At 60.0% G+C, this 27133-nt stretch overlaps 1 protein-coding gene and 1 long non-coding RNA gene across 2 annotated transcripts in view; one reads left to right on the top strand and one right to left on the bottom strand.

Moving 5' to 3' along the window:
* LOC142364082 (uncharacterized) overlaps positions 1-20561 on the top strand; it is a 34769-nt gene extending 14208 nt beyond the window's left edge. Inside the window, exons 3-4 of the long non-coding RNA XR_012766135.1 lie at positions 12081-12245; positions 19926-20561. This is a non-coding gene — a long non-coding RNA (uncharacterized LOC142364082). The remainder of the gene's footprint in view (positions 1-12080; positions 12246-19925) is intronic.
* PAFAH1B2 (platelet activating factor acetylhydrolase 1b catalytic subunit 2) overlaps positions 1-27133 on the bottom strand; it is a 640582-nt gene that overhangs the window by 201386 nt on the left and 412063 nt on the right. The window lies entirely within an intron of this gene.

The following is a 27133-nucleotide window of genomic DNA, read 5'->3' as shown; positions in this document are numbered from 1 at the left end:
CAGAGGTGAGGGCTTCGGGGCTTGCTGGGTCCAGGCTCTGTTTCCACCTCGCACTTGTGCTGTGGGAAGCTCTCCTTTGCTCTTGAAACAGCTTCTTCTGCCTCTCTGCCACCGGCTCTCCCACAGCCGCGGTCAGCAGCTGGCTGAAGTCAGCTCAGCTCAACTCCTTGGGCTTTGCCTGGGGGAGAACAGAGGTGTCTGGAAGGTGCTGAGTCAGATTTTAAGAATGTAATGGCTGCTTAGTCTGGAAGACATCCTCGTGGAAAGCTCTTTGCTTTAACTTAAAGGAACTCGGGTACCTTACATCTTGCGAGCCAGTTTGAGCGAGAGCTGCAATCCAGCGCTGCAGCTCTCGGCAGTTCCCGGGGCCGTGGCCCAGCCCAATGCTTTGCATTAGTTACTGCATCTCGGCCTTTCCAATCGATACATTAAGTGACTCTGCAATTAATTTGCTTGTCCGGGTTACAGAAGTGTGGGAACAGCGAGGAACACGGGATTTTCTGGTCTGGTTTGGGCTAATTGCAGAGACGGGTCTGTTTGCACAGCGCAGGCAGCCTTTTAATCCCCCGGGGTCTGCGGTCTCGGAGCCCTTAACTTGGCTCTGCACCAAATCCCAGGTTGCTGTCTCTGTGCCTTCCTCCTTGGAAGCGTCCTGGTGCTCATCCCCCCTGGGGAGAGAAGGGCTCCGGGAGGCTGCTTGGCTGGGCGATGCCAGGTGGGCGTCCCACCTCCGAGCCTGGCGTTCAGCTCGGAGGGATGCGAAACTCCCCGGAGAGTCCGGGCAGGGGAGGGCGAGGCTCCGCTTCCAGCCCCCGTATCGGGCCGAGCAACCCATGCAGACCCTGGGGAGTTGAGCCCAGCGCTTCCCTGTCCTTTAACCCATGGTGGTGTGTCGCTGATAGGCACAGTTGGTTCTAATAGCTCCCCGGGTAGGTTCGGGAGAGCAACGAGTCGAACGTCAAAATCCCTTTATTATTGCCATTTTGCTTTTATATACCCATCAAGCTTTCATATTTAATCTCCTACATCACAATAGCTGATCATTTTTAACATTTGACATTGATAAAGTGCCCACTGCCATTATTCTGACATCCTATAAAGCATGACGCCCATTTGCAATAGAAAAGGCACAGAATCAATACTCGGCCCCATTTTGCAGCATGGCAGTAAATCATGGGGAGCCTAACAAATTGTTTTAAATATAAGCACCTTCACAACCAATAACGAACCCAACCCGTCCCTGTCCGTTGTCGTAGCTGTCAGGCATATTTTCTGTTAAGCAGGGATGTGGGTGCTCACCCAGAAAAGGCCAGCCCACCACCTCGCTCCCCGGCTGGGGATGCGCCCGGGTGCCGGGTCCCGGCCGCACGCGTCGGGACTGAGGGCTGAGCGAGGTCCCGCCTGGCGTTCACGCGGGTGTCCCTTCTTGTCGGATCCGTGGAGCTGCTCCGCCGTGAGCCGTGCGCGTCCCTGGCTGACCTCCACCTGTCTGTCCGTGTACCTCCGCGTGGTGGGCACTTAGTCACGGAAAGGTAAAGCGGGGGGGAAAAAGCTTATAATGTTTAGGTCTGAGATGATGTCAACCTTGCGAGCCTAGTCTGGAAATGTTTTCAGCACGTCTGCTGTCAAACAGCTCCTGAATAATACGGTTTACCCGGGTTGAGTGATTTCTGGGAACCCGGCTCCCAGACCCCAAGGATGACATTTGAAACGCATCTTCCTTTCATTTGTAAGGGATTAAATGAACATGTTTTGACAGGATTGATCAGACGGCGGCTCAGGCGATTTCTCTTTGTGGCTTCAATCTATAGCTTGTAGAACTGATAGAATATTATTGCGTCTCATTAAAATCACGCATGGCTGGCAGGCGCCGCTGCACGCAGGAAAACAAATGTTCGGGGGGTTCCCTCCGCCGAGGCCGCCCCGGCGAGGCGATGGCAGCGCGGGCGGCGCAGCTCCTCGCCGCTGCTCCGCCGTCACCCCCCGCAGCGTCCCGCCGAGGTCCCCTGGGTCCTTTCTTAGGCGCCTGTTCCATGCGAGCTCCTCGCTGCTGCCCTCCGGAAGGACTGCTCTCAGCTGAACGGTGCCGTTCGCGTCAGCTGGGAGCGGGAGGCAGATCCAGGTTCCTCTGTTTCTCTGCAGGAAAGGTAAAGCACTGCCGTCCTCGTCACGGCGACCGGGAGCCGCTGGTATGGCGGGTGCCAAGCGCTGCCCCGGGAGGAGCGTGGCGGTGGGGTGGGGGTCCCCAGACCACCCCAGGGTTTGCGGTGTCTTCTGAGGGTGCTGCACGGAGAGGCCGTGTGAACGCCAGTGCTCGGTAGCCGTGGGTGTCGTGCTGGACGTCTGCCCTCCAGGGCGGTTTCCAGCCCGAGCGTGGCTCCGCTCAGCTCTTAAACCATTCCGTGAATTGCTGCCGGTGCCAGCAGGCCCGTCGGGAAGGGAGGAGGGGAGAAACCGTGTTTCTTCCACAGGCTGAACACAGAGTCACCAGAAGGTCCCGGCTCATCCCGAGTGATTTGCGTTTCCCTCCCCTGCTAAGTCACGGCCGGTCCTGACATTGCCCGTGGGCACGCGGCCAAGTGGAAGCGGGAGAGGACTGCGTCTCGATGCTGTTCTCCGCTTGTCGACATGACTTATCTCCTTGCTGGCTCGGGCCAGGCTGAAGAAGCCATTACCCTTGGACGGCAGGTGAAGGCAGCAATCTTCCTGGTAGTGGCTGGCGATTTGCATTGCTGCATTATGCATGGGCAGAAAACACAGGAATAAAGTAGGAGAAACAGGAAATCGTTGCGGTGTTTTTAATCTGAAAGGTGAGATCGAACTGCTGTTTGTAGGCTCCCTTTAATGGCCCCTCAATTGGTAATTAGTGTTATAGGATCACATATCTTTAATAGAATATTGATGCCGTTGCCAGAGATATAATCCCAGTGTCAAGAGTAATTCCCCTGTTTCCAGCGCGTTGCACTTGTTACGTGCGGGCCCGGCAGAGCCGGTCGCGAGGCTCGGCTGCTGCACCTCCAATCAGTTCGGCGCAGCACTTCACCACAAGCGACTTGCGGTACGTCGGAGAGATGCATATTAACGGTTTGCTTTGGGAGCGTGAGGTGCCGGCCTGGTCTGGCTGCTGCCTGGGTGGGTTCCGGGAGAGCCTCGGGGATCCAGACCGCATCCCGGCTGTGCAGGAACGCGCCTTCCTCGGAGGTGCGGCCGAGCCAGGCTGAGCCCTCGCTTCATTTATCAAAGCGCCTTCGGTTTCCGTTTGAAAGCGGATGAAGCAATAATAAATACCAAGCGACGAAAGTTAATCTCTATCTACAGCAGTGTAATAAATGGGAACTTACACAAAAATCAATGCGGACCTGCTAGTTCTGGCAGCTGCCGTGTCCTGCTCCGTGCAGCTGAAGGCCAGCCCTTGCCCCTGGGGTGCGGGTCCTCCCCGTGACGTGGGGCCTTGCTCCCACGGCGCTGGGAAGCTGCGCCTTGACGAGGGTCTCTTCCTCTGCTGCAGCCGAGCGGTCTCATTTGGCGACGAGCATCAGGCCCTCGTATGAGTTAGCCGAGTTAATTTTACTTCTGACACCTCGGGACCATTAGAAGAATTGCTTAATGAGTCGCGTCCCATCTCCTCCCGATGGGCGCGCACGCAGGCGCGGATCGCAAAGATAACGCCCTCCCCAGCCATCACAGAATCACAGAATAGTAGGGGTTGGAAGGGACCTCTGTGGGTCATCTAGTCCAAAGGCAAACTGGGACCAGCCCTTCCCCTGTTACCTCCGCCGCCTGACGACCGTGGTGTTGCCGGCTCTGCGCGCCGGCTGCTCTCCCTCCTTCCTTCCCCACGCCTGCGAGAGCCAAGCGTGCCGAGCCCTCCTTTCCGCTCGCTCCCTCGCCAAGGACCTCGCAGCCGGTGTTCAAGGGCGCTCGCAGCCCGGGGGTGGAGGAGCGCAGACAGCATCCTTCAGCCCGTGATGGCCGCGGTGCCACGGCTCTGCCGGGCTGGGAAAGGCTTTCGGCAGCGGCTCCACAGTAACCACGGGAACCCTCAGCTCCCGGCTTCTCCCCGGGCTCCCCACGGCCGCAGATTGGCAGCGACTGCAGCCATTGTCTCTCCCCTAGGACGGCTCCTCCGTCGCCCTCTTGCCGGGTGGCACTCGCGGCTCTGATGGATGTGTTTGCGGGAAGAGCGCCGCATCCCAGCGGAGCGATGCTGCGCGCGTTCCCGGTACGTCGTAATGTCAAACATCCATCATGCATGGTAAACACAGTTTGAAAGCGAAGGACGCTTCGCAAGAACGGGAGAGAGGAACTTTGGGGCTAATTCCGACCTCCTGAGAGACCCGGTTGCCCCAGAGCAGGTCGGTGCCGAAGTGGTGACCCCCAGCAGCGGTTCCTGGAGGAACTGGGTTGCCGTGCAAGCTCTGTGCCTTTGTTTTCCCCCGGGATGGAAGAGTTTGATTGCTGTACCAAGACAGCTGTAAACAACATCCCGCGCTCAAGACCGAGAGAAGCATCCCCAAACGGCGCAGACTTCTGGATCGGTGCAGTCGCTTCTGGGGAGCGTTTCGGGACAGCGAGGACTTCTCTTTCCACAGGACCTTGGAAGTCCTTCTCCCACTCGTGTGCCAGCTCGCCCTTGTCCCCCCGCTTCCCTCCACCAAGGGGAGCTGCAAACCCATCTCAGAGGGAAGAAGGTTCAAGCGTTGGGCTCCGGCTGTGGCCACCGTGCCGTTCCTCCCGAGGACATCCCTGCAGCCATGGCCGCGTTGCCTCCGGAGTGGCCCATCCTCCAGCCTGGCCTTGCTTTCGGCTCCAGCGCTGCGCTCTCCTTCAGCCACGAGCGCTGATTTAGAGACCACCCGTGGATGCCTCTGCCGACACCAGCGTGCGCCCGGCCACCTCGAACGACCTTGTGCCAGAGCAGGCGCAGTAAATCTGCTGGGGCTTTGCTGCTTCCATTTGCACGGCGCTCTGATTTATTTCTTTTCTCCCTTTCAGTGCCTTCAGCCTCAATTAAGCAGAATAGCTCACGATGTGCCTGCATTACAGGCCTGGTCCCATTGACATTTACACTTCAGCATGGCTTTTTTTAAGCACCGTACTGCACGGGAACCTTTAAATAGCCTTGTTTCCATTTTGTTGCGTGCCAGTGCTGAGGACAAGGGACAAAACTCTCTGGGAGAGGGAGCGAGGAGTCCACGTGTGCACAAGCTCCAGAACCCACTCCTCTTTCTAGAGACCCTCGCTTGTCTCCCGTGCTTCCTGCAAAACCCTGAGGTGCGTTGCCCGAGCCCCACGGATGTGAACAAGAAAGCCGATAAAAATGGGTCGGGACGACGAACTCTGAAATTCAGCGCGCGGGAAGCGCTCGTGGCGCTGACCACCACCCGTCTGCCGTGGGGCACAAGTCCTTGGGCCAGCTGGCACGCAGCCGCCGGAGCCGTGCGCTGCGGCACAGCATCCCGTTCCCGTCGGCCTCCGGCAGCGTTTAGAGCTCTTGGGAAGTCTTTCGGCAAAGCCCGGAGCTGGGCTCGGGTGGGCGGGAGCCACTACGGGGCAGCTTCTGCTTCCGAACGCTTGCGGTGAGTTTCAAAGCCTGGATGTGTAGAACTTCCAGCAGAACACCAGCAATCAGAGATCTTCCCCTTGTAGACACCAGCGCGTCTGCGGCGAGGTCTCCCGGCTAATGACGGCGACGCACGTTAGCATATATTTTCTGGCGAACTGAACCGTCGTAAGGCTAGCCTTGAAAGCTATTCCGAGTATTTACAGCTTTTATGAGGCCCCCCGGGAGAGAATAATCTTAAAGCACTGCAGACACCGCTTGGAAGAACTGTGAAAAACATTCAATTTAGGAACAATTTTGCCTCCATCTCTCTATTGTTTTTTTTTTTGTAAGGGCTTGCTCCCACCGCCGCTGATGTCCCCGCCCGACGCCCGGATCTCCTCTGCCGTAGTCGTGGGTCGCAGCGGAGGCGACTCTGATGGCACAAGCAGAGAATTAAGGGTTCGGGTAGGGAAAGGGCAGCAGCGGGCAGAAAGCTTCGGGAGAGAAGGCGACATCTTTGTGCAAATACCTCCTTGGAAATAAGAAAGGGAGGGAGAGACGTGCAAGCAGGCAAAGCAGCTGAATTCTCCAAACAGCAGGCTTTTCGTACTGTTGCAGGAGGCATCGGTGGATTTCTGAGTCTACCCGCACGCCTGTGTCGTGTCCTATTACCCCCGTCCTCAGGATTCTGTAACCATGTCAACCAGAGGAGCAGGCAAGGAGAGCAAGCAAAAAAAAAAAAAGGAAAAAGAAAAGGAAAACTCAGCCTGAAACCCGCTATCTTGGATTATGCAAAACACATGAGTACCTGATCCAGCTTTCTAAATTACAGGGTTTTGCAGCTTTCTGTTTATAGTGGGATGTCACAAGTCGTAACGATCTGCTGCATCATTACGGGAGCAGACACCAAACTTGGATCTGAGTGTGTTCATGAACAGGCTCTGGCTTGCTGTAGCTCTGCAGAGGGCTGTCGGAGCTCGTTGGCGGCTTCCAAGAAGAGGGACGGTGCTTGCCCAGGCGCGTGTGCGGCACCGCTCCCCTCGCACACGCGAGCCCTGCCGGGCTGACGGCCCCGTCCCGTGCAGGAGTCCCATCGTTTGCTAATTGAATTGCAGCCGCGCCGCCACCCTCGTCCCTTGGCTGTCATTTTTCTGTTACTTAAGAACTTCAGCGCAAAGCAGAGACAATCCCGTCCTGGCCGCGTTCCCCGCGAGCCCATGGAAGTGGCCAGTCAGGAGACTGAGCGGACAGCTTGGAACAAACACAGCAGGCAGAAAGTTCCTCCAGCTGTCTGGGGGGTAACTTTTAGGGGGTAGCAACAGCCCTGGGACTGAGAAGCGGCCCGCAGAGGTGCAGACGTCCCCGCCGCGCAGTTTGCTGCACCTCAGCTCCGGCGTAGTGGGAGCTACGTGCGGCGGGTGGGGAACAAGCCCTGAGCGTGGCCCTGGCTCTGCTGCTGCCTCGCCCCAAGCCTTGGCGATCGGAAGGCAGCGACCGCAGTGGGACAGCCCGGAGCGGGGGGTCAGCAGCGGCGCCGTCCCCGTGCCGCTCGGGGCTCTGCTCACAGCGTGGGTGCCGGCACCCCGTGTCTCCCGGGCAGGCGGAGGGAGCCTCGTGAAAACAGCAGCACCATTCCCAGCACGAAATCACCCGAGAGGAGCAACAAGCTGGCCCTTGCCAAAAGAAGCAGCGCGTGCCTGAGCAGAAGAAGAAACAAAAGAATTGTTGGAGCTCGTCTTCAGGGCGCAGCAGCGTGAGCAGCATCTTTTATTCAGCGAGGAGCAGCTGCGCTACCTGGAGCAGAAATTCAGCTTGTTGAGGCCCCTAATCTGGGTAGATCACTGCAGCTTTCGAGAGCCTCAACAGCCGGGGAGCAGAAGATCCCTGCTTTGTTGCAGGCGGGATGCTTCTGCGGAGGGGGTCGACCCCCTGCCTTCGTCTCGCCCAGCGTGACCCCAGCCTGCGCAGAGCCCACCCTCGGATGCGGATTTGCGCGATGCCGAGACCCTCGCGGGGCAGCTTGAGCTCTGCCCTCCGCGGTGGGAACCCCCCGAGCGCCTCGCTTCGCCGAGCTGCTGGTGCCATCCCCGCTCCGGCACCGCGACCGCGGGAGCAGGGCAGGACCCCGGGACGCGCTGCGCTGCCCAGGCTCCGGCTCGCCTGCCGCTCCACGTCCCGGGCAGAGGTTCTGGAGCCTGCAGCCTGTCTCCGCTGCTGGAGGGCAGACAGAGGAGGTCGTGACACGCTTTTATTCTCCTTTCTTCTGCGTGCAGGGATTCAGAAGATAAAGTTAGTAAAATTCCTCCTGTTCAGGGCGAAGGGCAAAGCCTGCGAAGGCGAAAGGCTGGCAAAGAAAATCCCTCACGTGCCTGGAACACGAGGCACGGGGCGACGCGCCGGGGCTGGCTGGAGGGAGGCAGGCGAGACCTCCCGGCGCCGGGGCTGCCTCCGTGCCTCGCTTCGCCTTGGCAGTGACTCGAGGTCCACCGAGCCTTTTGCTCCCCCCGTGGATTCCCCCTCCGCCCGTGTTAGCAGAGGGATTGCCCCTTCTTCCCCATCCAGCTGTGACCCTGAAAGTCTCTCCCTGCGTGACCTCCCTCCGTACAGCCAGGCAGATCTGGAGGCAGAGCCAAGCCGTCCTCCCCGCTCTTTCTCCAGCTCCCAGACAGCTCCGTTCTCAGCCGTACCGTCAATATTTCATACTAAGTGCACGCCGAGCCTGGAGTTTCTCTTAGCACTTTCGACCCGACTTTTTTTCTATTTTAAAGCTACATCTGTGTCGGCCGAGGACCGGCGCACGCTGGTCCTGAGCCGCAGGTCCCAGCCCTCCTGCGCACGGTGGACCCCGATTCTTCCCCCTTCGAGCAGTTGCGTTGGCGGGGATGGACCGGAGAGGCCGGGGCACGCAGCCCACTGGTCCCATCTGGCATGGCGTGGCCAGCAGAGAGGGGCTGGCCAGTGGCAAGTGGCTCCCGGCATGAGAAATGGCTGAGGGGAGATGGTATCAAAGCCGGGCTGATTAACGTATGTGGCTTCTGCGGTGTGCTGGAAAGGATAAAGCGGGATGGAACGGGGAGCCAGGGTATGAATTCAGAGGGTGTCTGCGTGGGGCTGGTGTGGAGGAAGGCAAGGCTCAGCCTGGGTCACGCCTTCACACCAGCCGGCTCAGGCTGCTGAGGGTGAGGATGAGGAGGGCACGCGGCTCCCTGTGCCCTGCTCTGTCAGCGGGACCCCACGCCTGCACAGAGGCTCCTCTCGCCCAGGGCCCGCGGCGTTGCTCAGCCGGGTCCTCTCCCGTGGCATCCCCGTGCCGTCACACATGGTTCAGTCATCCGCGTGGGAAGGAGCCCCTTCCAGACACCCAGGAGTCATCTTTGGTGACGAAGGAAGCAAGAGGCTTATGTGTCTAGAAAAGGAGAGAAGCAGGGGGCAAAGGGAGATTTTATTACTGAAATCTGCCAGAGAGACTCTTTAATAATGTCATTCATCTTTCTGTCAAATATGTCGCATTAGTGTAGTGCAAAGGAACTTGGAACAGATGAATTAAGACTTACATGCGTGAAGATGACTTAAGCAATATTTAAATACAACACAACTTATTTTTTGTGCAGGCTTGTTTCCTGCCAGGGTCCCTCTGCCGTTTCGGGGGCCGGCACAAAGCCTGCGCAGTAGGTGTGCGGCTGTGCATATGCGATGCCGCTGCCTCTCGAAATGAGGCTGAGATCGGTCTTTTCTTTGGACCAGAGACAAGCTAGGCCCAATTAGCTGGCACGGAGCCGTCGCCAGCTTTGAACGCAAAAGCCGAATTCCCCTGGCGAGCGCGGGGAAGCTCGGGGAGGGAGACGTGCTGCGGCGGTGGCTGCTCTGCCGTTCCCGCCCGCTGGTGACCCGCACCTGAACGCGCCCGCCTGCTGCTTCCTCCAGAGGCGTGAGCATCAGCCAGGGTTTATTCACTGTACAACGCGAGAAACAGCATCCTCCTCTGCTGTGCTCTGGAGAAAGAAACGTATCTCGATCCCTCGGCTCTGAGGCCGCGATTCCGTACAGCGCGCGGGTGGCGGTGGCTCGGCCGGTGCCGCAGCCGAGGGCACGCGGCCGTGCCCGTGCAAAGTGCCCCCGCCGAGCGCAGCCGCCCACGCCGAAAGGAAAAGGGAAAGCAAAGTGCCTGGAGCTGCTCCGTGCTCTGCAAGGTTGGGACTAAAAATAGCTCGGCAGAGAGTTTCTGCCCGCCGGCGCTGCGTGCGGAGCAGGCGCCCGCTCCTCCCTGGCGCAGGAGGCAGAGCCGTCCCCGCTCCCCGCTATTTATTTGTTTGCCTGTCTTGTGGCAAGGGCTTGGTTGACTCCGAGTCCGTCTTTGCTGCTCAGCCCTAAGTGCCTCATCAGGGAGAAGCCGCAGGAGAACGCGGAGGGTAATTCAGCGTCGAGGAAATGAAAAGCGGGGGGGATGCTGAAGCACCAAACTCCGTGAATGCAGGATGCGCCGCGCTGCAAAAATGGAACTCTCCCTGCCATAGAGCGCGCTTTGAAAGCATTCAATTATCTCCCCCCGCCTACAGAAAACGTCGGAATTGCTTCCCAAAGTCTTTAAAGGCTCTGTGTAGAGAAGGCGAAGGCGCGGGGCCGCTCCTCTGTGGCGGAGGAAATTAAAGACCCTCCAGAGCGAGCGGTTTGCGTCCCTTGGGCCAGAGGGGTTCAGCTGGCCACGTCCCCACCCGTCTGTGCGCCTTCGTCCCGCTCTGCCCGCGTCTGCGCGGCACCTCCGTCCCTGCGGACGCGCGGGCTGCGCAGGGAAGGGTGGCACGGGGGACACCCCGTGAGCCAGCCTGGTCTGAGCGGCACGGCGCCCAAGCCGGGTCCGTGTAATTACGTTCCGCGTGTGGGTTTGAAGGCGCCTCGGGAGGGCTGGGGGGCGATGCCTGGGGCCGGAGGGAGAGGGGATGCGCGGAGCCCACCAGGACTCCCCCAGCCCAGCCGTCCCCACTGGAGCTGCCCCGAGGAGGGCGTGCGCCCGCCGCTGCTCCTGCGACGTCTCACCGTGCGGGAAGGCGAGGGCAGGGGGGTGTCCTGCCTGTGCTCGGACTCGATCCCCCCGGAAAGCGTCCTCTCGGCTGGCCCCCCACCCCTAACGCTCGGCCGATGTCGCGAAGCCGACTGGGGGCAGGGAGACCAGTGCCGCGGAAGCACGCAGCAGCGTGCTGGGTCCGGGTGACCTTCTGACTGTCAGAAAACGTGTCCTTTCCGAGAGTCCTCCGGCTGCAAGCACCCCCCACCGCCAGCTTGAACGAGGCGAGAGGCTTTTGCTGGACGGCTGATGTCGTCAGGGCAAACGGGTTTTCTAAGATCGCAGTTCTCCAACTATGAAACCGCCGGTGTGGTAGCTCCGGCTTTGTCTCCTTTCCTGGAGCCGGCTGTAACCGGGCACGCTCGTTACGGTACGGTGCAGAAAGCCCTCGGAGTTATTCCAGCACATAATACACGTCAAAACGCAGCGAGACCCCGTTGCCACGCTGCGCGCATATTTATGGAGCATCATAAGAGCTGGCGCGGGGCGAGGACTCGCAACCAGCACCCTTCGGCACCGCCAGCCTGCCCCGCTCCCTCGCTGCCATCTTCTCTGCAGACGTCGCCTCCTGCCTGGAACGCAGACTGAGGGGTGAACAGATGTGACAAGTAACGGGGGTATAATTGGTGTAACTTGTCAGAGGCGTTCTGGCACGCTCCCCGTTGCATGTGCTGCAGTCGTGCTGCCTTTTAGACTCCCCTGATCTGCGACTCCCGTCTCGGCGGAGCGTACAAGCAGGATCTGAGCCCACGTACGCGCACGAGCGCGCGCGGGAAGAGAGCGGGAGCTGGCGCTCGTCGCTCACTGCCTCGTCGCGAGCCGCGGGGAAGCGGGGACAACGCGACGTCGCTGAAGGGTGTCCTGCTGGGACCGGGGTGGACGCCCGCTGTTTGAGGGGATCCCTCCTTCCCCAACGTGTGCTGGGGCTTTGCAGGGGCACGCCGGCTGCGGGACTGCTGCCGCGGTGCCTCCCGGACGCCTCCGTCACCACCGCCAGCCCTTACTCACGGCATCTCCCCTTCTCCCTCGTCCAAGCCTTTCAGCTCTCCGTTGCTTTTTCCTCCACAGAGACCCATTAGTGCCCCTGATATATTTTCGGTCAGCCTCGGAGAAGTTTTCCCCCTTGCCTTTGCTTTACGGCCTTTGCAGGATTTCAGGAGCTTTAGAATATTTTGCTTCCTTTTCCTGCGATGTGTTTTATGCGGTTTTAATTATTGTTGTTTATTGTTATTGTGCTTTAATCGTCTGCTTGGGTCCCTCCGAGCCCTTGAGCGAGCAATTTATAAATAACACTATTTTTATTATTACCATTATTTGTCTAGCTTTCTTATGGCCTCCGTGTCTCCCCTCTGGCCCTTTCCTCTTTTCCAGGCCTATATGTTAAGTTCCATCTCTTCTCGTAAGTCAGACCTGCTGAACCCTCTCGGCTTTGTGTCCGCTCGGCTTTAATGCTCTTTTTTCCTGCTTTTCTAGTGAGATGATTCAAAGTCGGAGGAGCTGGCGTCGGGCGTAGCCCCGCAGCGAGGAAGCGAGCAGCCTCCGGCAGCGCCCTGGACCGAGACCGCGCTGCCCGTGAGGGGCTGGGATGGATGCGTCTCGTCGCGTCGCTCCGCCGCGGCAGCAGCGGCTCCCGTGCTGGTGAGCTGTGGGGACGGCGAGCAGCCGCTCTCCCCGGGTAGCACCCGTCAGCGGGGCGCTGCCGGAGGCTGGGGGACGAGGGGTGGGCTGGGGGGTAGGGAAACGCTCCCTGCCCCGTGCCTGGGGCTCTGCGGGGACTGGCAGGGTGCGGGTCTCCCTCGGGTGCTGGCGCAGGAGCGGGCGGAGGTGCGGGGCTGGGGAAGCGAGGGGCTGGACCTGCTGCTTGCAGGGGGTCAGCTCCTGCCCAGAGCTGCTGAGCGACCTGTGCGGCTCCTGCAAAAAGGTCGCAGCTTGGCTGGAGCAGAAGCAACACCCGGGCTTTGCTCCGCTGCGCGGCGGGCAGCCCGCGCTCAGCCTCTCCCGGACCTGGGTACCGCGCTGCAGAGCGCTGCGGGCGCCTTGGCTTTGCCTTGGCGTCCCGCACTCGAAAGGTGGCCGTGATGGGTGTGACGGGCGGGCAGGAGCGTGCGTGTCGCGAAGCGGGTTCTTCACCCCGGGAGCCGCGGTCGGTAGCGGCTGGGTGGCTGGGTTCGTCTCGCCTCTACATTCGCTCTCGATGAATGTCTCTGCTAATGAGTTTGCTGGCAGGAACAACTGCACGGACAGCAGTTTTGAAGTCAGTGCCTGCTAGAAATGGATTTTTAGCTCAGAAACATAAGGGTTGCCAGCCAAAGCCCGGGGCCAGATGTGCCAGCTGCAGGCGGCGCGGCCAGGACCGAAGTCCCTGCGTGGGGTTGGCCACGCGATGGCTGGGGCACCCATGGGAGAAAGCGAGACGGTTTTGCTCCCCGAGAAGGGAAAACGCGCGTTATTGTTTGCTAGATACCGTTTGCCAGGCTCCGCTCTCGCTCTCCGTCGGAGGGCTGAGCTGCGGTCAGCCCCGCGCTCCCTCGAGCCGCCGGGCAGCCCCCTCGCTCCCCCCCAGCCCCGGTCTCGGCTCTGGCGGCTGCGGCGAGGGGGACGCACGTCCAGGCTGGCAAGCAAGCCCGCGCCGCACCTCTCTCTGCAAAGAGATTTTTAGAGCCGGATTAAAGGGGGTTGGGGAAAACATCTTTGGGACTGGAGCTACAAATGGCTTTTTGATCAAAACAAACCCGTTCATTTTGCGAAGCGAAGCTGTTTCATTAAACATGTTTGGGCTTTGTTTGTGTGTGTCAGAAGCGATAGGTTTGCCAGGGTCTGCAAATTGAAAACTTCTAAGTGCTCCTCTGTCTTGGACTTGCAGTGGAAAAGCAAACGCGTTTCAAAGGTGATGGGGAAGAAAAAGAACAATTAAAAATTTATTTCCCGGGAGGAAAAGGAGTGATTAGAACAATCGGGAAAAAGTTCACGTGTGGCTTTTCAGGCGAGCATCTCTCGGCTTTAAAGGTAAGGGATCGCATCTGGTGTGAATGGAGTGGCGCGGGGTCCTTTTGTGTCATTTGAAGCTGGAGAGGGGAGTCCGCCCAGGACGCAGAAAGGCTTTGCCGGCACCTGACATTTGAGGCAATCTGCCCTTTTCCAAAGGCAGGCGCCTTAGAAGTATTTTCATGAGCGGCAGCGATAATCAGGCTGAAATCCCAGCTCCCCGCGATCAGTGGGCGCTCTCGCAGGCACCGTGGCGGGGCCGGCGTCTCTCTGCGAAGCTCTGCCGGGGAGCAACGCGCAGAGCCGGCGCGGGGCAGCGCTGCCGGAGGAAGGGACCGCGGTGACGGCCGGAGCTGCTCGTCCTCAGCCCTTCGGCCAGGAGCCCCCCGAGTCTGCGGGCAGAAAATGTACAGGGAGGAGTGGGAAGAGCGACCAGGGAGAAAAAGGAACACAGCGAAGGAAAAGGGGAAAAATGATGAAAACAGAATAATTCCGTGTGCCACAGAGGGCTGGAAAGAAAACACAGGCATATGGAGTAAGACAAAGCAAGCAAGGCAAAGCCCAGGCTCGAAAGACCAAAGGGAAAGGCAGACCTGATGAAAAATCAAGGAAAGCTGGAGCGAAAAGCAGCCTTGGAGCTGCTGCGGAGGGAGCACGGAGCCTCCCCAGCGAGGAGGGATGCCGCAGGTGGGGGAAGAGCCGCAGGGAAGGGCACGACGTCACCCTGCAAACAACCTGCCGCCTGCGCGGCCGGCCCAGATTTCACGCTGCTTATTTTACACCCATTAAAAATAATTGTCGCTTTGGGCTGGCTTCGGTGCCTAGGAAACTGTTGAAGCCGTGTGCCTGCCGTGTAATTCAGCAAAACGTTTTAGGACAGGCCGTGACCTCCTTGCGGGGCTCGGGCACGTCGGGGTGATCCCCGGGCGCTGCCTCGCCTGCGAGCATCCAGCCTTCTCCGTCGCGCCGGGCCGTGTCGGGAGCCGAACCCAAGGCGGCTCCGGCTCCTGGCTGGCCTGCTGGGGAGGAGCTCCCGGGCATCGCCACGCCGGGGGAGCGGGATCCGTGCCCCGCCACGACGGGGCAGGAATCTCTTCCACTCGGTCAGTCTCCTCTGGTTCTCGCCCCGCTCCCGAGGGGCGACGATCTGCAGAGCGTACGGTCGCTCTCGGCTCCGATTCGGTCGAGAGGGATGAAGAGGAGGGCGTACGGCAGCTCCGTGCTTTGCTGTTACCCCAGCCCAGGAGGGAGCCCGGGGCGGCTTGGCCGGCACCGCCCGTGCAAAGCCCGCGGCTCCCAGCGCGTCCCGGACCCCGGCGTCGTGGCACAGCGCAGCAGAGGAGCGGCAGCGAGATCCGGGCTGTGTGGCTCAGCCGGAGCCTGCGTTGGTCCTGCCGACAGAAGAAACCCACGTTCAAAACCAGACAGCCCTTTGCGAAGCAGAAGCAGCTGGCTCAGCTAATTAAACATTAAAAATTCCGACAAGACGAGCGTACCAGAAAACAAACGGGCACGACAGGAAGGAGTTGGAAAGGCTCGGGGCGGTTCCCTGTCTCTCCGGTCCGTGTGGCCGTAGACACGGGTCCCCGTGCTGCCGTGCCTCGGTGCGCGTGCTTCCACACGGATCGGTGAGCCGACCCGCAGCCGCAGGGCCGCGCGCCCCGGCGTCGCCCCACGCCTTCCGCGTCGGCGTTCAGGGACGCGTCCGGCTGCAGGGACCCGAGCCTGCGGCCGCGCAGCCGGGAGGCTCAGCTCTGCCGCGCCGCCAGGCATCGCCATCCGTCTTTATTTGATGCCGTGGGGCGGGCGGGGGGGAATATTTGTTAGCAGTGGTTTTGCAAATCGCCACTTTGCGGGGAAGAAGTAAGAGCCATCCATTTGTGCTGGCGCTATTAAAGATTTTCTATAAAGCGCCTACATTTCCAGTACAGCTGAATGGATCTCGCTGCAGAAAACCGCCGGGACCGAGAGGCGCAGCGGAGGAAAATATCATATACAATGATTCAGAAACACATAAAAATACCACTCCCAGCTCGTCTGTCCTTCCACCGTGCAACAAACACCTTGTGACTCATTCTCCCATGTATGGACACATTGGAAAGTGAAAGTGGGATCTGAACGTTAAGTGTTAAGACCTGGGATTAGTTCACTTCTCCATTTAGCTCCTAAAAGCTAGCAAGCCACGTCAGGCTAAAACGTGCTTTAAGGCTGTCTTGGTCACAAGACGGCTCTAACGGCCACGGTATTTTTCTACATCAACGTTTCTGTATTCAGCTAAAAAAAAAAAAAAAAGCTTAATTCCTTGCTCCTTGCGTTGAATTAATCAGATATTGAAGGTAGGTGGAGGAAGAAAGTCAACATTTTTCTTGGCAGGCAGATTTAACTTGAAGGGCCGTAGCTCTTCTCGCAGACAAGATCACAACGTCTGGAAGATAAAGCAAGGGGACGGAGGGCATCCGTGGAGCGACAGCCGTGTGAGTGCCCTGCCGCTGGCAGGGCTCGAGGCGTTAGGGCCGAGCCAGTAGGATGATTTACAGTCGCAAACACGTCCTCTCCCCCCTCGGAAGAACCGTTAATGAAACGTTGCGTCAGCCATGCCGACGCCTGCCACGCGCGAAGCCGCTGCCGTTGGCCGAGCGCGGCTGGCGTTGTAGCCAGCGCTGAGGCTGGAACAGCCCGGGCTGCGCTGCCGTCGGCGCCAGCGCTGCCGTGCGCCGGGGAGCCCCGTGTTCGACGGCACCTTCCCGCGCTGGCGAGGAGCGTGGCAGCGCTGGGGGGACGCGAGTCCTGCAGCGGGAACGGCCCCAAGCAGATGCGATTTAGTTCACAGCGTCAACACCTGAGTTTCGGGCAAGCTTGTGCCTGGCGCTGCGGCTGCGCGCGAGGCTGCGGCCTCTCCTTCCGCTGCCGACGGGGCCGGCGGCACAGCTGTGCTTGCCGCTGCTCCTGGGTGTGTTTAGCCTCGTTTAACGGCAGTATGGGGCAGGTTGGTACAACCACACGGGTGGTGCGGCCGCGTCTGGAAGGTTACTCGGCTAACCGTTTGCGGTGCCTGCTCTGCGCCGGGGACTGGGAATGGCTGTCCTAGGCGTGCGGGTGAGGTTTCTGTTAGCGATGCTCTGCCCGTAGGCGATGCCCTCGGAGGTCAGATTTCTCCTAGGCTATCAGCAACAGAAATAAACACCGCGTGAGCGAGGCACCTAATGGAAAGCCAGCAAGCGGCCAGCATTGCGATGCTCGGGGTGTCGAGCGCTCGCTGCCAGCCGGCTGAACGAGCTACAGGCCAAGGCAGCAGCTCCCCTGCATAATTGCGCAAGACCGATACCTTTGTGACAAGCGTGAGCTGCTTGTGGGCAAAGAATCAAAATTCATAGAATAAATTATACGCGCGACATTATTTGCCCAGCTTTGTTGATTATCTGCACTTAGAAAGTTGGAAGGAGCTGAGCTCCTCCGCACACACGCAGCAGACGGAGACTCGCTGGGGGCTGGCGGAGGGCAGAGGAGCAGCCCCAGCCCCGGAGAGAGCGCGCTGCCCGCGGAGCCCTCTCCCCTCGGCCGCCCCGTCACGCCGGCCGACGCGGAGCTGGGGTCGGCAGCTGGGGAGGGTTTACTACAGCGTTACTCAGCTGGCTGCAGTTTGACGGCGGTGCTGCTACGCGTGAGGGGGATTTACTGTTTGCCAAGCGAGTGGAACGAGGTTTACGGCGTGATCCGTACGTTGTAGAGCGTTTTGTGGTGTGAGCGCCGTTCCGCCTCAGCACCAGAGCAAGCGCTCGGGTGGCTGCGCACCGCTTTTGTCACAGAATAGTAGGGGTTGGAAGGGACCTCTGTGGGTCATCTAGTCCAACCCCCCTGCCGAAGCAGGGTCACCTACAGCAGGCTGCACAGGACCCCGTCCAGGCGGGTCTTGAATATCTCCAGAGAAGGAGACTCCACAGCCTCCCTGGGCAGCCTGTTCCAGGGCTCCGTCACCCTCCGAGGGAAGAAGTTCTTCCTCATGTTCAGACGGAACTTCCTGTGCCTCAGTTTGTGCCCGTTGCCCCTTGTCCTGTCACTGGGCACCACCGAAAAGAGCTTGGCCCCATCCTCCTGACCCCCACCCTGCAGATATTTGTAGGCATTTCTAAGGTCCCCTCGCAGCCTTCTCTTCTCCAGGCTGAACAAGCCCAGTTCCCTCAACCTCTCCTCGTAGGGGAGATGCTCCAGTCCCCTCACCATCCTTGTAGCCCTCCACTGGACTCTCTCCAGTAGCTCTTCATCTTTCTTGAACTGGGGAGCCCAGAACTGGACACAGTGCTCCAGATGAGGCCTCACCAGGGCAGTGTAGAGGGGAAGGAGAACCTCCCTCGTCCTGCTGGCCACACTCTTCTTGATGCACCCCAGGATCCCATTGGCTTTCTTTTCCAGCCCTGACGCCCAGCAGGAGGGCCGGTCCGGCGCCGGAGAGGCGCGGAGACCCGCAGGAGCGAGGCGGGCGTTTCAGAGATGCTGAGGACCGATCTATTCGTTTCCACTTCAGCCACGAGGGCAAAGACGATCAGGCAAATGTATGGGGAAAACGGCGTTCTGTAGTCCAAATCTGCTGATACGTAAACGCTCTGGAGATGACCCTGAGCGTCCAGGCGGTTCCCAAGCTCAGAGTGAGACACCTGATGTGGTTCTGGTCCCACCAAGAGCGTGTCCTGGCTTTGCGGCCCGAGCCCGGGATGCCCCGTGCGCAGAGCCGAAGGGTCCTGCTCCTCGCGCGTCTGGCCACGCTGCGACTCCCTCGGCGGCGGGGACGAAGCACGCGGTGGGTCAGCGCATCGAAGGTCCTTGATCGAGCCCGGTGATGAATCGCCACTTGATGACTTCCTCTACATCAATGGAGCTGAACTGGCTTGGGGAAACTGTTTGATTTAAGAAGAATGGGCCTAATTTTGGAAGTGCTTCACACCCATCAATCTAAGTGAAATTCATTTATCTGAGGCACAGCTGATCTGTCTCCCATTTACATAGTATTAAGTGCCTCACAAGCCTTGATATATTGAAGCTCACAGCAGGGGAAGGGATAGCGTTGCTATCCCCATTTCACAGGCGGAGCAGGGAATTTGCAGCGTAATCAGACGAGTCGCCGGAGTCAAACCAGCGCTCTGCCCCGAGCCCAGAAGCGGCATCCGCCTCCCAGCAACGTGCCCACCTCCCGGGCACGCCGAGGCTCCGAGCGAGCGCGGGCACGGCAGCCCCGCTGTGGAGAGAAAAGAGCCCTTGGGCGGGAGGGTTCCAGGAGCAGGGTGGGGAAAACGGGTGCCGCTTTCCCGCAGCTCTCCCTGGGCACCTAGGACGGTGATGAACTACTCGGGCGATCACACAGTGTTTATTTAATGCCAAAACTATCGCAGCCGCTTTATAAACAAGCATGAGTAATGGGAGGGGGGGAGGCAGAAGTTTCTCTCTCTTCCTCTCGGATCTTCTGAGTAGGCAGTTCTGCCGTGATTTATCCTTGCAGCAACCTTATCGACTGGCTGGGGCTGTAAATCAAGCCACCCAACGTTTTACCCGGAATTCCAGTTATTTATACACAGATTGAAAGGCTGTGATTACGGCTGCTAAATGCGGCCCGGCAGAGAGGAGAGGCCCAGGTGTCCGTCTCCTCGGAGGGCAGGGATGGAAAAGTCCGCGCTGGCTCCGTGCCCGTCCCTGCGGCTCCGAGGCTCGCTCGCGCTGCTGCCGCTCCGCTGGCGGGGGGGACGGGGGAGCAGAAGCCGCGGGTGGCACGCGGGGCGGGGATGTATTTAGGGTTTGGCAATTAGTCTGTTGGAAAGGACCTGACAGCGGCTCTTTCCCTGTTTTTACATCTGGTCCATCCAGCCTGTTCTGGGAAGAGGTCTGGAGAGGAGAAATCGATGAATCCTACGTGAGGTGCTCCTCCGGGAGGGGATGTCGGGCCGTGCCGTCGCTGGGCGTTCGTTAGCAGCCGGGGCTGTGCGGGCAGCATCCGTCCGCGCCGCATCCGCGCTCCCCGCCGTTTGCAGCGCCCACACCGAGCAGCCGACCGGGGCACGAGGGCCCTGCCTGCGCCGGGCACTGCCAAGCAGCGGGCACTGCTTGCTGTCACCCGCTGCCGAGGCCGTGCTGCGTGGCCGCTCCTCCGGCCGATGATTTGCCCCCGCGGGGCCCTCGGCGCAGCACCACGCGGCACGGCTGTGCTGGCGACGGCTCTTGCCCAGCCGCGTGTCCTGGTGGGAGCCCGGGCAGGGGGCTGCGTCTCCGGGAGCAAGCAGGATCCGTCCCAGCTCCCCTCACCTGGATGCAGCATCCTCTCTTGCTTTTCCTTTGATTTTCCTGCAGGTTTCTTTGGCGGTTGGAAGAGGGGAGCGGACGCGGGCGCGAGCGGTCCTCTACCTCCCGGAGGTGCCGGGGAAGCAGCAGCAGCGGCAGCCGCCGTGGCCAGAGCATCGGCGCACGCCTGAAGATCCACGACAGCGTCTTCATTGGCTGATTTGCTCCAGCCGCTGGGGAAAAGCTCCTGACAAGCGATTCAGCGTCCCGGGGAAAGCGTGACACGGTGGGAGACGTCCCTGGCCGCTGCTGCCTGGCTGCCAAGCCAGCTTTCCTCGCTCCTCGTCCGGGTGCTAAATTAGTCTCTCTCCGCAGAACAGCGATCTGCTGTTAATTAAAGGATGCCCAAGCAGGTGACAACACCAGCCTGGGCGAAAAGGAAACTCGCTGGCTGGTTCGTCCTGCCGGCTCAGCCCCCCGAATGGAAGCTTCCCCGGCCGGGGCTCGCGGGGGGAGGCGGCAGAAAGCCGTCGCGCGGGCAGCCCACGCCGCTCCCGTCCGCGCGCCGGCGGGACGGCGCATTAGAATAAAACCGTGACATGCTCGAAGGGATTTCAGCTACGGCTGGGATGGTGGGAAGGAGATTAACGGCGCTGCTTCCCCCCTGGCACCGGCTTGACTGGCAGCTTGGGTAAAGAAGAGCCCACTCTAAACGCTCCCAGGGGTCCCGCGAGGAGCTCATTACGTCTAGACTGGCAGTAGCCGGCAGTTCTGCTTTGTGAGCTGTGAAACTAATGTTTATCCACCACTCAGTTAGATTCAGGGCCATTTGAGGAGCCCGGGGTATTAAGCAGGAGGAAGGAGAAGCACATTGCTTGGCGTGCTCTTGAGGCAGGCCTCGGCGAGGAGGGTGGGAGCAGCACCCCGTCCCGACAAGCCGGTGCGAGGAGTGATGGAGGGGTCTGCGGGGTCTCCCGTCCCACCCACGCTTCCTCCTGCATGAGCCCACTGCTAAACCGGCCTTCAGCTCCAGGCAGCTGCTGCCCGTTTCAGCTGTGAGCTGCCATGTCCTGTAACAGCACGTCCCTGATCCCTCGCCTGCTAAAGGCGGAGAGCATCACGGCAGCGCCCGCGGTACCCGGGCGTCCCGTGGTGGGCGAGCGCCAGTGGCCCAGCGGACGGGCTGAGGCTGCGTCCCTGCGGGGTGTCCCGTGCCCAGCTTCACCGCGAGACGAAGCGCAGCGCCGGGGCCACCACGCGTTTCTCCGAGACGCCCTTCAGAGTGAAAGGCATCTAAAATTCATAAATGTCAAGGAGGAAGGGAGGTGAGGACAACTAAATATAGATAGCCAAACACCTCCTTTAAGGCTACGAAAGCGGCGTGCGCAGCCTAGGAGGGAGCCGGAGAGCGGCTGCGACGGCAGGCGGCTGTGGGAGACCCAAGCTGCGTGCCCGGAGAGCTGGTCCAAATGTCTTCCCAAGAGTTTTAAAGCAGGGTGAAAACCCATCAGCCCCTCCACCGCCTGCTTCCCCGGTCACCCTCAGCCAGCAGACACGGAGGGGTGCGCCCGGGGCTGCCGGCTCGGGAGCTGCGGGGAGGGGGCTGCCCCGTGCCATGGGTCCTGCCGCAGCACGGGGGCTGCCCGCTGGAGCCCGGGGCTTCGCGTGGGAAGGGGGAAGTGAGAACCCCCCGACGCTGCTGAGTCGAGAACGTCTTTTCTTTCCGTTCCACAGGAAGCGTGGCTGCTTACTTCTCCGTTTCGCTTCCAGGGGAGCGAAAACGGGTCCTGAAATGTCTGGGTTTCCCATGGAAAGGAGATGCTGGTTTTTCAAAGGGGAATTGCGTAGCAGAAATAGCTGAAAGCCGCAAATAAATCCAGGGCTGTCAGAGTCTTCAGTATCTCTTTTAATTATTACTCTGCTGGGATTTTCTCAGAGATTATATTTCCACAGTGATAACCGTTATCGCTGTATTTTATAGCCTCGGCTATTTGCGAGCCGGGAACGGGCGGGATCAGCGTTGAGAAGAGTTTCTGGGACACCTTCAAAAGCAGAACGCGCCGGCTTTCACCTGCCCCGTTGCAAGGAGCACCCCGTTGTCCCCAGCGCTGGCATCCCGGCGGTGGCACGGCCGTCCCTGGGCAGGCCGACCGTCGAGGACGGCCGACGTCAGGCGGGCGACCGGCGTGCTCGGTGCTGGAGCGCCGTGCGAGGGCAGCGCCGGGGAGCGGCAGAGCCGCGGCCTCGCGGCGCGGGCAGGATGCGGCCCGCGTAAGTTATGTGCCAATAGAGCGAGGGAAATGGGATGCCGGGGGCAGCTCGCTGCAAAGCACAGCCCGCGTCTCTCTGGTCCCGTATTTTTTGTTGGGAAGTTTTATCTTTTTAATTTGTTACGTATCATGCATCGTCTGATTAATTATTGCTTCTCTGCAGGGAGGACTCGAGTTTATAGAGCAATATAGCATTAGTGTTAGCTTTATACACCCTCAAAGCCCCGAGGAAGCTCGGCAGAGTACTTGTGCGATGTTCCGTCGATAATAATGACTCAGCATTTGGCCGCTTCGTGGGTATATCAGAGGGGCTTTATTAAAACGTACGCAGTGTAGGCATCGAACATAAATACAGCCCAGCGATGCGGAGCGCGCCGTGCCGCATACAGATCAGCCGGGGCGGCCTCGCCGGGAGAGCTCTGGGCTGGAGCTGAGCCTCCTCTGCCTCCTCTGCCTGCTCTGCCTGCTCCGCCGATCCCCGGCGATGCAGCACTCTAATTGCCGCGGCGGCCTGGGACGCGCCGAGCTGCTCGGCATGTCCTTCAGCTCCGCAAATGCAGAAATAGCCGCAATAAAATTGCCTTTACAGCCACATCTCTCCATCGGCTGAGCGAGAGCCCTCTCCCCGAAGAAGCCTTCCCATCCAGCAAACGATATTAAGGAGGCTGTAGAACTGACTGGGGAAGGTACTGCGGCAGGACTAACGGCAATGAAATGCAGCTGAACATTTCCAGCGCTGAGTAAACCATATGTCTTCATAATTTGATTGTGCCCCGGTCCCCCAGGTGCCTCCCAGCTCTATTGAACACCGATGGAGTTATTTGGAATCATAAATAATATTATCAAAGAGGGTCTGCTGGGTAAACAGAGTCGGCGTATGAATTGTCGGCGCGCGATATTGATTGTTCTGAGCCGCCTAATGAATTATTCTGTTTAAGGGCCCGTGGAACTGATGCTCGGCCATTTCAAGGCAGGGGCCCTTTGAAGAGTTGCCCCCCGGCGCTGCTGGGCTCTGTTGTCCCGGCCTCCGCAGGCAGCGAGCAGGGGCTGCCGGCAGTCGCCCCGGCACCGGAATGAGCGGCACGGCCGGTGGCCCCTCGGCACCGTGCGGCTGGGAAGAGCCGGCGGGGCAGGGGGAATGATGGCAGCCCGTCACGGGCGGTTCGCAGAACACCTCCCTAGCCTTTGATCCTACCAGCTTCGTCTTTTCCTCCTCGTTCCTCCTCTTCTCTTGTTCCCTCCGCCGTTATTTACGCAGCGCCGCGCGGAGAAGGGACCCGATGCACGATTCGGGGCCGCTCTTAGAGGTGCACCAGGAGCCTCGCCGCTGCCCAGACCCCGTGCCCGCCACCCGGGGCTTCCCACCGCCTTCCAGCCTCCTCCTCCTCCTCCTCTGACCCAACGCTTTCCCCCGCTGGCGGTGAACCCGGTCGCTTCTCCCACCTCTTGGCGTTTTGCTTGGTTTTGGGCTGGTGTCCGCTTAAATGGGGCTTTTTCCCCAGAGATGTATCAGCTGCCTCAAGCGCTGCCCCAGAACGAGGAGAAACGAGCCGTCCTTTTTAACAGAACTTGCTTTTTTCCCCCCTCACCTGCGTAACAGGTTCGGTTAAATTTATAGTTTTCCAGTCCCTTTGATGTAGGGGACTCAAAACACTTCCCCGCTAATCTCACGCAGCAGTGCCTGAAACGCTGAAGGCGCTGGCTGGGGACATGGCAGGGAACCAGACAACGATTATCGGCGTTCTGGGGGCTGGGGCAGCTTGAAGAGACAGCTAATTTTAAAATAAATGATGCCGTTAAAATGCCTTTGTTCTGTATCCCTGCTTTTTTTGGGCTACAGGCTCGCCAGAGCAGAGGCAACGCTGGAGCGTCCCGCTGGAGTGGGCGCAGAGGAGCACACCGGGGGTTCGCGGGCAGGAGGAAGAGGAGGGCAGCTTCGTCCGGGCACAAGCCCCTGCGCCGAGCGAGCGCCGTTGCCCACCAACCACACCAAGTGCTTGCACGGGGACTGAGCCATTCGAGCCGGTCGGGCAAAGCTCCCTCGCAAGGCGCTTCCTATTTAACAACTAATAACGTGCACGCTCCGAGCCTTGCCTCCGCCTCACGTCTGGCACGGAATTGTCAGAAGTTGTTCGAAGCTGGAAGCAAAGAAAAACAGCACCGTGATTCTGCCTGCCACGAATTCAAAGGTTCGGGGCTTTTGCCGGAGGAAGAGGAGTGACAAAAGCGGACGTGACGTGGGGTCGGCGTCTCGGAGGGACGCGAAGGGGGAGCCTGTGCACAGGGCGTCATTTGCTGCTACGAAGCAGCTAAATTGCTGAGACAGCGTTTTCCTGCCACCGGCCCTGCCCGCGCTGGTGCCGGGGCCGTGCGGTGGGGAAGGGCCGCGCCGGCCGCCCTCCCCTCCGAAGGGAGATGCTGGCGGAGACCTCAGCCGCTCGCCAGAGCCCCTTCCCGCGAACGTGGCTGCGGCCGCTGCTCCGAGGGCAGAACTTTGGCTCCTCGCAACTAGTACCGATTTTGCCATAATGCCTTATATTTTACTGCATTAGCTTTCCTCCTTTCCACCCCTTGAGCTGTGATTGCTGCTCGGCTTTAGAAGGGAAGCCCCGTTATTTCCCTTCCCAAACAGAGCCGGGTCAATTCTCCCAGCCGCTTTGCCAGCCCATTAAGCATGACTGAATTCACCGTTTCTCACCGATGCGAAGTATTTCTGTCTCCGCTCGCTTTTCCTCTCTTCCTAAAGCTCGGGAAGGCGCTTGCTCGTAGCCGTGTGTTTAGCATCCAAGAAACCCAAGCGTCTCCCTAAACTTCAGCGGAAGTGTCAGCCTTGCCGCGTCTTCGCTGACGGGCGGGATTAGCCCGAGCGGCGGCTTAGCCTCCTCCCAGAAGCAGAGCCTGTTCTCCGCACGCCATTCGGGCAGTTGGGAGGGTCCCGGGGGCTCCTGAGGGATGCTCCCCCGCCAGCCGGGGTCGGCGAGCGCGGCCCCCTCCCGCGACGGGCTCTGCCCCGTGGGGACGCGCGCACGCCCGGCCGCGGGGCGCGAGGGAGCGGGACGCCCGGCAGCGCGCCGGCCCGCGGGGGCCTGGCTGGGTGAGCACGCGCGGGTGCTCTGGGTGGGCGAGGAGGGAAGGAGTTAAAGCCAGGCACCCCGCAACCGTAACGTCCAGCGTAATTCAGACCATTTAATTAGTGTCCCATGCTCGGCGTGTTCGATAGCGCTTTCCCCGCGGGGAGAAGCGCACCGGCTCACATATATTGCCTGTTATCTTTCAAGTACTCAGAGCAGAATGCTTTTTCAGTAACCTCATCAAAGGATAAGCCAGGATTCAGATAAGCTTTTCAAGGAGGAAGTCAGGGTTATAATTTTCAGAGGCTTCTGAATGTCACCTCCAATTTTCGGCTCCGGCGTCGGAGCGGCCGTTTTTGGAAGCCACCCAGCCTCAGATATTGAAATGGGTGACCTGTGGACTCGGGCCTCCTCGCTTCCTGGTCGTCGTCAGCCTGGCAGATCCCAGAGCTGAAAGTGCCTGAGATTTCTGACTTTGTAATAACGCCGTTTCTCAGAAGTGCAAATTACAGAGGAATTGGTGCTAAACTCCCTATTAGCTACAGAGCCCCAGAAATCCTCAGTGTCCCAAATTACCTGTCACTTTCTCTCTAACACGGCATAATTCTGTCGCTTAACAAAAAATAAAAAAACCCGGCCGTAATTTGAAATTTCAGTGAAATTCCTAATTGATTGCACAGATCGCTGTGCCAGCACGCCGTTCCGCGCCTCTGAACCGCAGGGCAGCGTGCGTCCGGCGTGCCCACGCCGGCGGCTGCTCCCCGGCCATTGCCACGCACCCCCAGCCGCCGCGGGGACCCGCCGGCCATGCTCCCCCTCCCTCGGTCTCGTCGCGGTGCTGGGAGCCCAGCTCGCAGGCAGCGTGGGGATCGGGGTGTCGGCAAGGGTGCCCACGAGCCTGGGTGCGAGCTCGAGGCCAAACGCGCCGGAGGGAGCGGGCAGCAGAACTCCAGCGAAGGCGAACTGCGGGGTGAAACCGGCTGCTGTGCCGAGAACGAACCCGCGTCTGGTGGGAGAAATTGGCTTCTCGGAAGGGATCTGAATAGGGGAAGTGGGTGGCTTTCCAGCGTAGGTGACGGAGGACGGAGACAGTCGACGGCATTGACAAGCGCGCGAGGAGTTCGGCTCTGAACTGGGTTTTTGAGGGGGAGGTTTCGCTGCGAATTGGAAATGGCTTCTGGCCCTGTTTCCCGGACCATGTTTTTAGCTTTCCTTCACGACAGCAAGATTCTCACAAAACTTTACCTGGACCAATTAAAAAGTGCTTTTACATCACTGCGGAGGTGGAAAACCCAGGGAGAGACGACGACCGAAAGGTTTCCTTCTGGCAGCAAGCGCCTGCCGGCGGGGACAGCCAGCACGACGCCGGGGCTGGCGTCAGACCTGCCATTGCTGCCCGGCGTGGGGGTCAGCCGCACCCCCCTGGGCAGGCTGCCGAGGCGCCCGGGCACCCCGAGCCGGGGCTGCTGGTCCCGTGCCCGGGGGCACCGTCCCCCGCCCGGCAGCCTGGTGCTGGTCGGCAGCCGCGGCCGTCTCTCCCCCGGCGTTTTCCCAGCGCGATTCCCGTAGCTTCAGAACGGCTGGTTTGGACTTATCCCAGCTGGGGTAAAACTGGGTCCCCACAGTCCACTTGCAAGCGCGCTCCGGCTTTGGTTTTTCTCCCCGTAACTGGCAGCACCGTCACACTGCTCCCTCCGAGAGAGTTCCAGCCCCAAGTCTACAAATCCGGTTCATCTACGCTTTAAAACTCACTCCTGCCACAATTAGCAGCAGCGCTCCCAGGCCTAATCGCCCTCCCTGCCCTTAACTTGCCACCGATCTCCTACTTGCCATCCCCTTCCCCTGCTTTCCGAGGGGCTTCCCTGCTGCGGCCAGGAGCGCAGGTGTCCTCCGTCAGCCCCGTCAGCCCCAGCTGCCTCCGCTCCCCTATAAATGC

Source organism: Opisthocomus hoazin, chromosome 24 (genome assembly GCF_030867145.1).
Source record: "Opisthocomus hoazin isolate bOpiHoa1 chromosome 24, bOpiHoa1.hap1, whole genome shotgun sequence".
NCBI classification, from domain to species: domain Eukaryota; kingdom Metazoa; phylum Chordata; class Aves; order Opisthocomiformes; family Opisthocomidae; genus Opisthocomus; species Opisthocomus hoazin.
This window is presented reverse-complemented; position numbering and strand designations above follow the sequence as displayed.